The sequence below is a fragment of the Nelumbo lutea genome, chromosome 6 (assembly GCF_056320005.1).
Source record: "Nelumbo lutea isolate HS-2025 chromosome 6, American lotus-T2T, whole genome shotgun sequence".
Taxonomy (NCBI): Eukaryota; Viridiplantae; Streptophyta; class Magnoliopsida; order Proteales; family Nelumbonaceae; genus Nelumbo; species Nelumbo lutea.
In genome coordinates, this window is record NC_142689.1 from 50554487 (window position 1) to 50564850 (window position 10364).

A 10364-nucleotide genomic window follows, 5' to 3' on the forward strand; every position below is an offset into this window, starting at 1 on the left:
CCTTCTATGAAGGTCTGACAGATCAATATAGGCAAATGGTAGATGCATCCTGTGGGGAGGCATTTATGAGCAAGAGCGAGGATGAAGCATATGCTCTTTTCGAGACCCTGAGTGAGAATTCCATTAACAATGCATCCTTGTATTCCTACGAAAGGTCAGTGGGACTCTCAAAAAGGGCAGGACTCTATGAGATCAGGAATAATATAGAGCCTGAGGAAAAAATGGACTTGAATGCCATTTCTAGAAAGTGAAAGAATGGTAGGATCCATCTAATGGACGCCGAGAAAGGAGCGGAATGGGGGGGCGAATTTCAAAAAATTTCCTACCTTCTCCTAACTAGGAATCATATTCCCAAAATTTAGAATACATTATTCAAGGATTTTACTTGAAACATAAACAAACCAGATCTGAACCAAAAGGAAACAGAAAGGATTATACTTGATCCGGAGAAATAATATCTCCCAAAGTTGGTGTTCATGCCCAAAGAAGTAACCAAGATCCACACCTACTGAAGATGACACAGCTGTGGATGGAACAGAACCAGCAGGGTGCATCCTACACACTGGATTCTTCACATGAACCCTCTGGAAACCTTTAACACCGAATCCTAGTGTCTTTCTTGCAAGACTAATGTCAAGAACTGCTTTCTTGGCATCCTGTTGCTGCAAAGATCCAATCTTCCAACAGGTAGTGGCGGCGGCTGAAGGAGGAGAAGTCTAGGGACGAAGAGGGCAGAACTGTCTCTTCTCTCTAGAGTCTGTGAGAGATCAAATCTTAGATTGCAGGATGTGTTTCTTGCTTACTCAAACCCCGTAGTTTGAAATCTGATATTTCTGTTAGGGTTTTCTCCTCTTTCTTCTTGATTAAAAAACCTCCCAATATTTTGGGAGTTATCCCAATCCAAATCAGTATTTGGATAGAGGTTAATCTTAATCCTATCTGCAGATTAAGTTAGTCAACTCTTGATCTTATCAGGATGTTACCAGATTCAAATCTAGTTTGAATTTTGGTCTCTTAGAGTGGATAAGGTCAAAGACCCAATCCTTTTACAACACTAATCTCAGTTTCACCCTATGAACTGGTGATCATATCAGCCCAGTTCGAAATGGGCTTTTGGCCCATTAATTGTTCAGTGTTTAACTAGTTTCCAACCTGCTGCCCAGTTGGGCTTCTTTGTATGGCGTGGGACCCAAGCATTGATCTACACACCAGCCACATGTGTTCGGCCCACCCTTTATTACAAGGCCCAGCCGAATTCACTGAAAGACTCAGTGACCCCCTTGAGCCCATCACATGGACCCTATGGGCCCAACACTTACATTAAGTGGTCCCTGGGCCAAGCCATCTTATAAAAACCCAGAGACTGTGGGCAGGTGCAAGATTATCCCATCAGGTATTATCCTAAATGGTCTTACACTTAACCCCTCAGCCCTTAATGATCAAGCACTGCTCGATAAGAGAAGACCTCTCTCTCGACTGCAAGGAACAGTGTCGCACTCTCTACTCACATGGATCCCATGAATTAAAACCTTTTGCAAATCTTTTGAAACCATACATATACATATATATATATCTTATTTTGCAAAACAAAATTCCAACGATTGAAATCAATTGCCGGCAGTTTGGTTTCCATCAGAGAGAGTGCATTAGCGATCATTACCATTGTTTAACATGGAACGCTATCGTACCCAGTTGAGTGGTGATAAGTGTTGATCGAATGCTGGGTTTGGTCAACTGAATTAGGAAAACACAAGGTTTATTATGGCTATCCTAATAAATCTAAGGTTAAATGCTTGAATTGCAAGAATGCTGAATTGTACCTAGGATCGATGGCCAATCGATTCAACCCGAACCCTTGAACCAGAATTCGGTAAGACTGATTTTCTCTTGTTTGTTTAGTTTGTTATTCATTTAATTTTAGTTATTTAATATTCCCACACAATTACTTTGTCCATTCGGCTAAGAGATTACTGATTTGCTCCCTGTGGGATTCGACCTAGAACCACTTTTACTACAAATATTTTATTGTGGGACTAGTACTAATTTTGAGGACTTCGACAAACCCGTCAAAATTTTGGCGCCGTTGCCCATTAGGATCCTGCTAGCTGTAACAGCATACTTTAACTACGAGATTTGGCAAATGGATGTCAAAACCGCATTCCTGAATGGAGATCTTAGTGAAGATATCTACATGCAGCAGCCGCAAGGCTTTATTATTGCTGGTCAGGAACACATGGTATGTAAACTCAACAGATCCATATATGGACTTAAGCAGGCTTCTAGGAGTTGGAACATCCATTTTGATTCTGCCGTCAAAACATTTGACTTTGAGCAAAATCCGGATGAGCCCTGTGTTTACAGGAAGTTCAGTGGGGATAAGATTACTTTTTTAGTATTGTACGTGGACGATATCCTACTCATTGGGAATGATGTGGGAATGTTGACTTCGGTCAAGGTATGGCTGTCACAGTAGCTCTCCCTGAAAGATCTTGGAGAAACTTCATACATACTGAGTCTTCGACTCTATAGAGATAGATCGAAGCAGATAATTGGATTATCCCAGGCTGCTTACATTGACAAAATTGTCGAAAGGTACAACATGGAAAACTCCAAGAAAGGAAATGTTCCTTTCAGACATGGAGTAACTCTCTCCAAGAAGATGTCTCCCAAGACTTCTAAGGAGATTGAGGGCATGAGAGACGTTCCCTATGCCTCAACCGTAGGGAGCATCATGTATGCCATGTTGTGCACTCGCCCGGACATAGCTTAGGCGGTGAGTGTGGTAAGCAAATTCCAGGCTAACCCAGGGCAGGAGCATTGGACTACTATGAAGAACATACTTAAATACCTTCAAAGGACAATAGAGTTTTGTCTGGTATTCGATGGTAGTTCACTACAAGTTCTGGGGTATACCGATGCCGATTTCCAGTCGGATCCAGATGATAGAAAGTCTACATCTGGGTATGTTTTCATGATAGGATCGTGTGCTGTTTGCTGGAAAAGCAACAAACAGGGGTCCACTACAGACTCCACAACCGAGGCCGAGTACATTGCCGCAAGTGAAGCTACCAAGGAAGCTGTGTGGATGAAGAAATTCATACACGAATTGGGAGTGATTCTGTCCAGCACATCACCCATCCCGTTGTTGTGTGACAACAATGGAGCGATCGCCCAGGCTAAAGAGCCTCGGGCCCACTCGAAGTCAAAGCACATCGAGAGGAAGTACCATGTATTGCGGGAGATCGTTGGTAGAGGGGACGTCCTAATTCATAAGGTAGCATCAGCAGATAATGTGGCAAACTCATTGACTAAGCCACTGACACAGAAGGTGTTTGAGAAACACTTGGAAAGTATGGGACTCCGGCTTGTACCAGATTGGACCTAAGTGCAAGTGGGAGCTGTTAGACAGTCTTGTATGCCCTTAGCTTCAATCGGATTTGATGTACTTTTGTTATTTAGTGGAAATAAATTAAAGTGCATGTTTGATTCATGTTGTTTGGTATAATTCTGTGTAAGACCCTAAAACTGGACACCTATAGAAACTTGTGTTAGTTTTAAATGTTCACAGCCATTGGATAAGTCTGGGGAGATTTATCCTCCCAAGGCTGATACTGGTGTGTCACCAAGTGTTGAGATGGCTTGTTTCGGCCATCAGGGTAAAACCCAAGGCACATGCAGTATGGGATTGCTTGAACCATTGAAACGAACCAGATTTCCAGTATTGCCCTATACCTTGGAGACAGATGGGCAAAACTGGAAAGTTACACCTGACTCCTAGACTCGATTATGACACATCACTAGGTGTCGGATCGGGCTATCTTTGATGTGTCAATCAGTGAGATCCTTAGTGGGGGTCAAAACCTGGACATGTTGGGGCAGTCTGAGAATTCATCTGAGTGAGTGGTCATAGTGACAGGATCAGCCCCTTTGTTGGACAATGGTAATGATCGGTAATGCACTCTCTCTGATGGAAACCAAACTACCGGCAGTTGATTTCAATCGTTGGAATTTTGTTTTGCAAAATAAGATATATATATATGTATATGTACGGTTTCAAAAGATTTGCAAAAGGTTTTAATTCCCGGGATCCATGTGAGTAGAGAATGCGGCACTGTTCCTTGTAGCCGAGAGAGAGGTCTTCTCTTGTCGGGCAGCGCTTGATCATTAAGTGCTGAGAGGTTAAGTGTAAGACCATTTAGAATAATACCTGATTGGCTAATCTTGCACCTGCCCACAGTCCCTGAGTTTTTATAAGATGGCTTGGCCCAGGGACCATTTAATGTAAGTGTTGGGCCCATAGGGTTCATGTGATGGGCTCAAGGGGGTCACTGAGTCTTTCAGTGAATTCGGCTGGGCCGAACCCATGTGGCTGGTGTGTAGATCAATGCTTGGGTCCCACGCCATACAAAGAAGCCCAACTGGGCAGCAAGTTGGAAACTAGTTAAACACTGAACACTTAATGAGCCAAAAGCCCATTTCGAACTGGGCTGATTTGATCACCAGTTCATAGGGCGAATCTGAGATTAGTGTTACTAAAAGGATTGGGTCTTTGACCTTATCCACTCTAAAAGACCAAATTCAAATTAGGGGGATGGAGTAAGCAAGACACACATCCTACAATATGAGATTTGATCTCTCACAGACTCTAGAGAGAAGAGAAAATTCTGCCCTCTTCATCCCTGGACTTCTAGAAGCTTGCTTAAGTCCATAAATGGATCTATTAAGTTTACATACCATGTTTTCCTGACCCGCAGCTATGAAGCCCTGCGGCTGCTGCATATAGATATCTTCAGTAAGATCTCCATTCAAGAATACAATTTTGACATCCATTTGCCAAATCTCATAATCATGGTATGCTACTACAGCTAGCAGGATCCTAATGGATTTAAGCATGGCCACAGGCGAAAAGGTTTCCTCATAATCGATGCCCTCTTTCTGAGTGTAACCTTTCGCCACCAGACGAGCCTTGAAGGTCTCAACCTTACCATCGGGGCCCTTCTTCCTCTTGTAAATCCATTTGCAACCGATTGCTTTTACCCCGAAGGGCGGATCCACTAGAGTCCAGACTCCATTGGTCTCCATTGAGTCCATCTCTGCTCTCATGGCCTCCACCCACTTCTGGGAATCTATGTCCAACATAGCTTCCGTATAAGTCACGGGATCCTCCTCACTAGTCAAGGTTTCCACCAGGTAACTATCCAGGTCATAACCATAACGGACTGGTGGCCTGGATACCCGAGTGGATCTTCTAGGTTGGTCACTACCTGGAACTTGTGGGACATCTCCCACTACTCCTGAGCTCTCCTCATCAAGAAGAACTTCCTGACGATGGGTGTTCAGGATATAGTCAGTTTCCAAGAATTGTGCATTACGATTGCAGAACACTTTCTGCTCACTTGGGTCATAGAATAGGTAACCTACAGAGCCTTTTGGGTATCCTACAAATAGGCAACGGTTGGTCTTGGATTCCAACTTGTCTGCATTCGTTCTTTTAACGTGTGCTGGACAACCCCAAATCTTCAAGTGTCTGACACTTGGTTTCTTTCTGGTCCAAAGTTCATATGGAGTATTCGGAACCGATTTTGTTGGAACCCGATTCAGCACATAAATCGCAGTCTCTAATGCATAGCCCCAAAAGGATGTGGGTAACTCTGAGTGTATGAGAAGCGACCGGACCATATCCAATAAGGTCCTATTCCTCCTCTCCGAAACACCGTTAAGTTGTGGTGTAGCAGGAGGAGCTAATTGTGATACTATCCCATTGTCCTTTAAGTAGTCCCTGAATTCGTCAAAGAGATACTCGCCACCTCGATCTGATCGAAGTGCCTGAATTTCTCACCCTAACTGTTTCTCGACCTCTTGTCTAAACTCTTTGAACTTTTCAAAGGATTCAGACTTGTGTCTCATTAGGTACACGTAACCGTATCGTGAAAAATCATCCGTGTAGGTGATGAAATACACATGTTGATTTCGTGTCCTAACACTCAGGGGACCACATACATCAGTATGTATTAGGTCAAGTGTGTTGTACATCTTTCAGGCTTACCATTAAATGGCCGTTTTGTCATCTTGCCTTGTAGACAAGGCTCACAAGTGGGAAGATCTTCTACAGTTAGAAAATCCAAAGGACCATCCTTTACCAACCTTGTGATTCGGTTAACACCGATGTGGCCAAGTCGGTAATGCCACAAACATGTGGGATTAACTGTATCACAGGCTCTCTTCTTGGGGATTTCAGCCAACGTAGTTTTGGTTCTAGAGAAGGATGTAGAACATAGAGACCGTTCTCTAGTTCCCCGTATGCGATGAATCTGTTGTTTCTTTTAATAGTAATCGTATTACTAAAGAACACAGAATAACCATCTGCACACAGTTTGGAGACAGAAATCAAATTTCTCCTTAAATTTTGCACATAAAGACAGTCTTTCAGTACAATTGTTCCTTCTCTAAAAATTAACTCCACGGTTCCTATGGTCGTGGCTGCAACAGTTGTAGTAGTCCCCAAGTAGAGTGTGACTTATCCTTCACTCAGCCTTCTACTTACCTTGAGCCCCTGTAGTGAGTTACACGCATGAGTTGAAGCCCCGGAGTCAATACACCAGGACGCAGAAGCTACCAACAAATTGGTTTCTATAACACAAGTTTTGAAGTTACCTTTCTTGGATTCCAGGTAGGCAGGACAGTTCCTTTTTCAGTGGCCGATCTTCTTGCAGAAGTGACAGGCATCCGATGCTTTGTCTTTCTTCTGCTTCTTGCTCTTAGTGGCTTTCTTCTGAGGCTTCTTTTCCTTCCTCTTTCTCTTGCCTGTCTTGCCAGCTTCAACAAGCATGGCTACAGGCTCATCCTTTCTAATCAGTTCTTCAGCTCTTTGCAACATATTGTTGAACTCTTGTAGGCTGACATTCAGATTGTTCATGTTATAGTTCATGATGAATGGATTAAAGGAAGGAGGCTAAGAGTTAAGGATAGCATCTATATGGGTTGCAAGGTCCAGCCCGGATCCAAGAGCCTCCAGTTCGTTGATGTATCCCATCATCCAAAGTCAATGGTCGTGAACTTGTTGACCCTTGGAAAATTGTGCGGTCATGAATTGTTTCAAGACCTTTTGTCGAGTAGAACGATTCTGCTCTTCATACATTGTCCTGAGACTGTCCAATATGTCTTTGGCAATTCGATCTGATTGAATTGCCTCTGTATCAGGTTGTCCAAGGAGGCAATGATGTAACACCGGGCAAGGGAGTTTTTCTCCTCTCATTCTTGATAGTCTCTACTTCGGGCATCAGAAGCCCTATCACCCGAACGCTCCGGGGCAGGATTCTAATGCGCAGGGAACCTGCGATTTTGCAGTTCTTGATTAATTTTGGGTCTGTAAATATTTTTTTTATTTTTAGACTCAATGTATAGGTATTCGATCTGATGTCATTATTAATAGAAATAGGATTTCTATTTATTTTTATTTTGGATCGAAGTTGGCGGCACAGAAAAGGAGATTTCGCAGAGAAAGGAGATTTCGCAGATGAGAGAAAGATATCTGCGATTTGCTGTTTGTGAAACGACATTCTGTGATCTAACCTCTGTTTTGCAAGAAGGATTGTGCAAACAGCCCTGTTTGACTGATTCTTGTTTTTCCTTTTATCAATATTTAATTTCAGATTATTTTCTTGAATTATGGATTTAATAAAAAATCAAACCCTAGACCCATTCGAACCAAGATTGGTTCAAAACTGTTTGGACCAATTCTAGGGTTTAATCAAGGCTGAAAGTCAGCCCTAATTTCCCACTAATGGGCCTAAGGATTGATATTTAATTAAATGGTTAATTCGCCCCAGCTTGTAAAGGCCCAGTTTTAAATAGTTAAAACTGCAAAAGCCCATTTTAAAGGATAAAGCTATATGGGCCGAACTGGGTAACCCTAATTCAGCCCATATACCTAGATAATATTAATGGTTAATATTATGGAATTTTAACGGGCTTCCAATGGGCCTTACAGATAATTAATTGATTTGATCAATTTATCCCTCCATGTGATGTATGGATGTGTGATGTGCTGCGTACTTGTGATAGGGAGATTCATATGATGAACTCTCTAAAGGCCTTCCATCATTAGCATGAGGATGGGTCCTTCGGTAATGAGGAAACACACCAGAAAATGGGCTATCCATTTGCTGTTGGGCTTGTCTAAGTTTTTCATAAGATGATAGGGGCGTCATAGACCGATGTGGGAGGGGCTTCACCAGAAAATGGGAACTCTCTCACGGTACCTTGGCGTTCACGAATATGATGGGTAAGCCCTCACAGGACAGAAAGGTTTACCTGAAAATGGCTCTGAACCTCTTCTGACAGAGGCCAAAGGGAAAACTCATATGATGAGTGGATGTGATCCTTCACAGAAAGGTGGTGGGATAATGCAGCTGAAACAGTTGGCTCCATGCACCCTATGTGATTTCCCACATTTCCACAGACAACTTGTAGTCTCCGTCACTGAGAGAGGAGGGAAATCTCAGAGACGAATAAATGGAAATGGATCGTAGATTAAAATCCATATCTATGAAATGAACATGAATCAAATTAGGTTGTGGACTGATGTTTGCTCTTTTATCAGAAAATGGCAAACGAATCTTTTGCAAAATTGCTTGATGACAACAAGTTGAAGGGCCCAAACTATGCTAACTGGTACAGGAACCTTATGCTGGTCCTAGCTTCTGAAAAGCTGGACAAAGTGGCAAAGAATCCTGCCCCGGAGCGTCCGGGTGATAGGGCTTCTGAGGCCCGAAGGAGAGACTGTCAAGAATGGGAGGAGAAAAATTCCCTTGCCTGGTGTTACATCATTGCCTCCTTAGACAACCCGATACAGAGGCAATTCGATCAGATCGAACTTGCCAAAGACATATTGGATAGTCTCAGGACAATGTATGAAGAGCAGAATCATTCTACTCAACAAAAGGTCTTGAAACTGTTCATGACTGCACAAATGTCCAAGAGTCAAACAAGTTCATTACCATTGTCTTCGGATGATGGGATACATCAACGAACTGGAGGCTCTTGGATCCGGGCTGGACCTTGCAACCCATATAGATGCTATCCTTAACTCTTTGCCTCCTTCCTTTAATCCATTCTTCATGAACTATAACATGAACAATCTGAATGTCAGCTTACAAGAGCTCAGCAATATGTTACAAAGAGCTGAAGAACTGATTAGAAATGATGAGCCTGTAGCCATGCTTGTTGAAGCTGGCAAGACAGGCAAGAGAAAGAGGAAGGCAAAGAAGCCTCAGAAGAAAGCATCAGATGCCTGTCACTTCTGCAAGAAGATCGGCCACTAGAAAAAGAACTGTCCTGCCTACCTGGAATCCAAGAAAGGTAACTTCGAAACTTGTGTTATAGTAACCAATTTGTTCGTAGCTTTTGCATCCTGGTGTATTGACTCCGAGGCTTCAAATCATGCTTCTAACTCACCGCATGGGTTCAAGGTAAGTAGAAGGCTGAGTGAAGGAGAAGTCACATTCGTCTTGGGGACTACTGCAACTGTTGCATCCGCGGGCATAGGAACTGTGGAATTAATTTTTAGAGAAGGAACAATTGTATTGAAAGACTGTCTTTATGTGCAAAATTTAATGAGAAATTTGATTTCTGTCTCCAAACTATGTGCAAATGGTTATTCTGTCTTCTTTAGTAATACGATTACTATGAAAAGAAACAACAGATTCATCGCATACGGGGAACTGGAGAACGGTCTCTATGTTCTACATCCTTCTCTAGAAACTAACATAACCAAAACTACGTCGGCTGAAATCCCCAAGAAGAGAGCCTGTGATACAGTTAATCCCACATGTTTGTGGCATTATCGACTTGGCCACATCGGTGTTGACCGAATCACAAGGTTGGTAAAGGATGGTCCTTTGGATTTTCTAACTGTAGAAGATCTTCCCACTTGTGAACCTTGCCTTCAAGGCAAGATGACGAAACGGCCATTTAACAGTAAGCCTAAAAGATGTATGGGCACACTTGACCTAATACATACTGATGTATGTGGTCCCCTGAGTGTGTTAGGACATGAAATCAACATGTGTATTTCATCACCTTCACAGATGATTTTTCACGATACGGTTACGTGTACCTAATGAGACACAAGTCTGAATCCTTTGAAAAGTTCAAAGAGTTTAGACAAGAGGTCGAGAAACAGTTAGGGAGAGAAATTAAGGCCCTTCGATCAGTTCGAGGTGACGAGTATCTCTCTGATGAATTCAGGGACTACTCAAAGGACAATGGGATAGTATCACAATTAGCTCCTCCTGCTACACCACAACTTAACGGTGTTTCAGAGAGGGGGAATAGGACCTTATTGGATATGGTCCGGTCGCTTC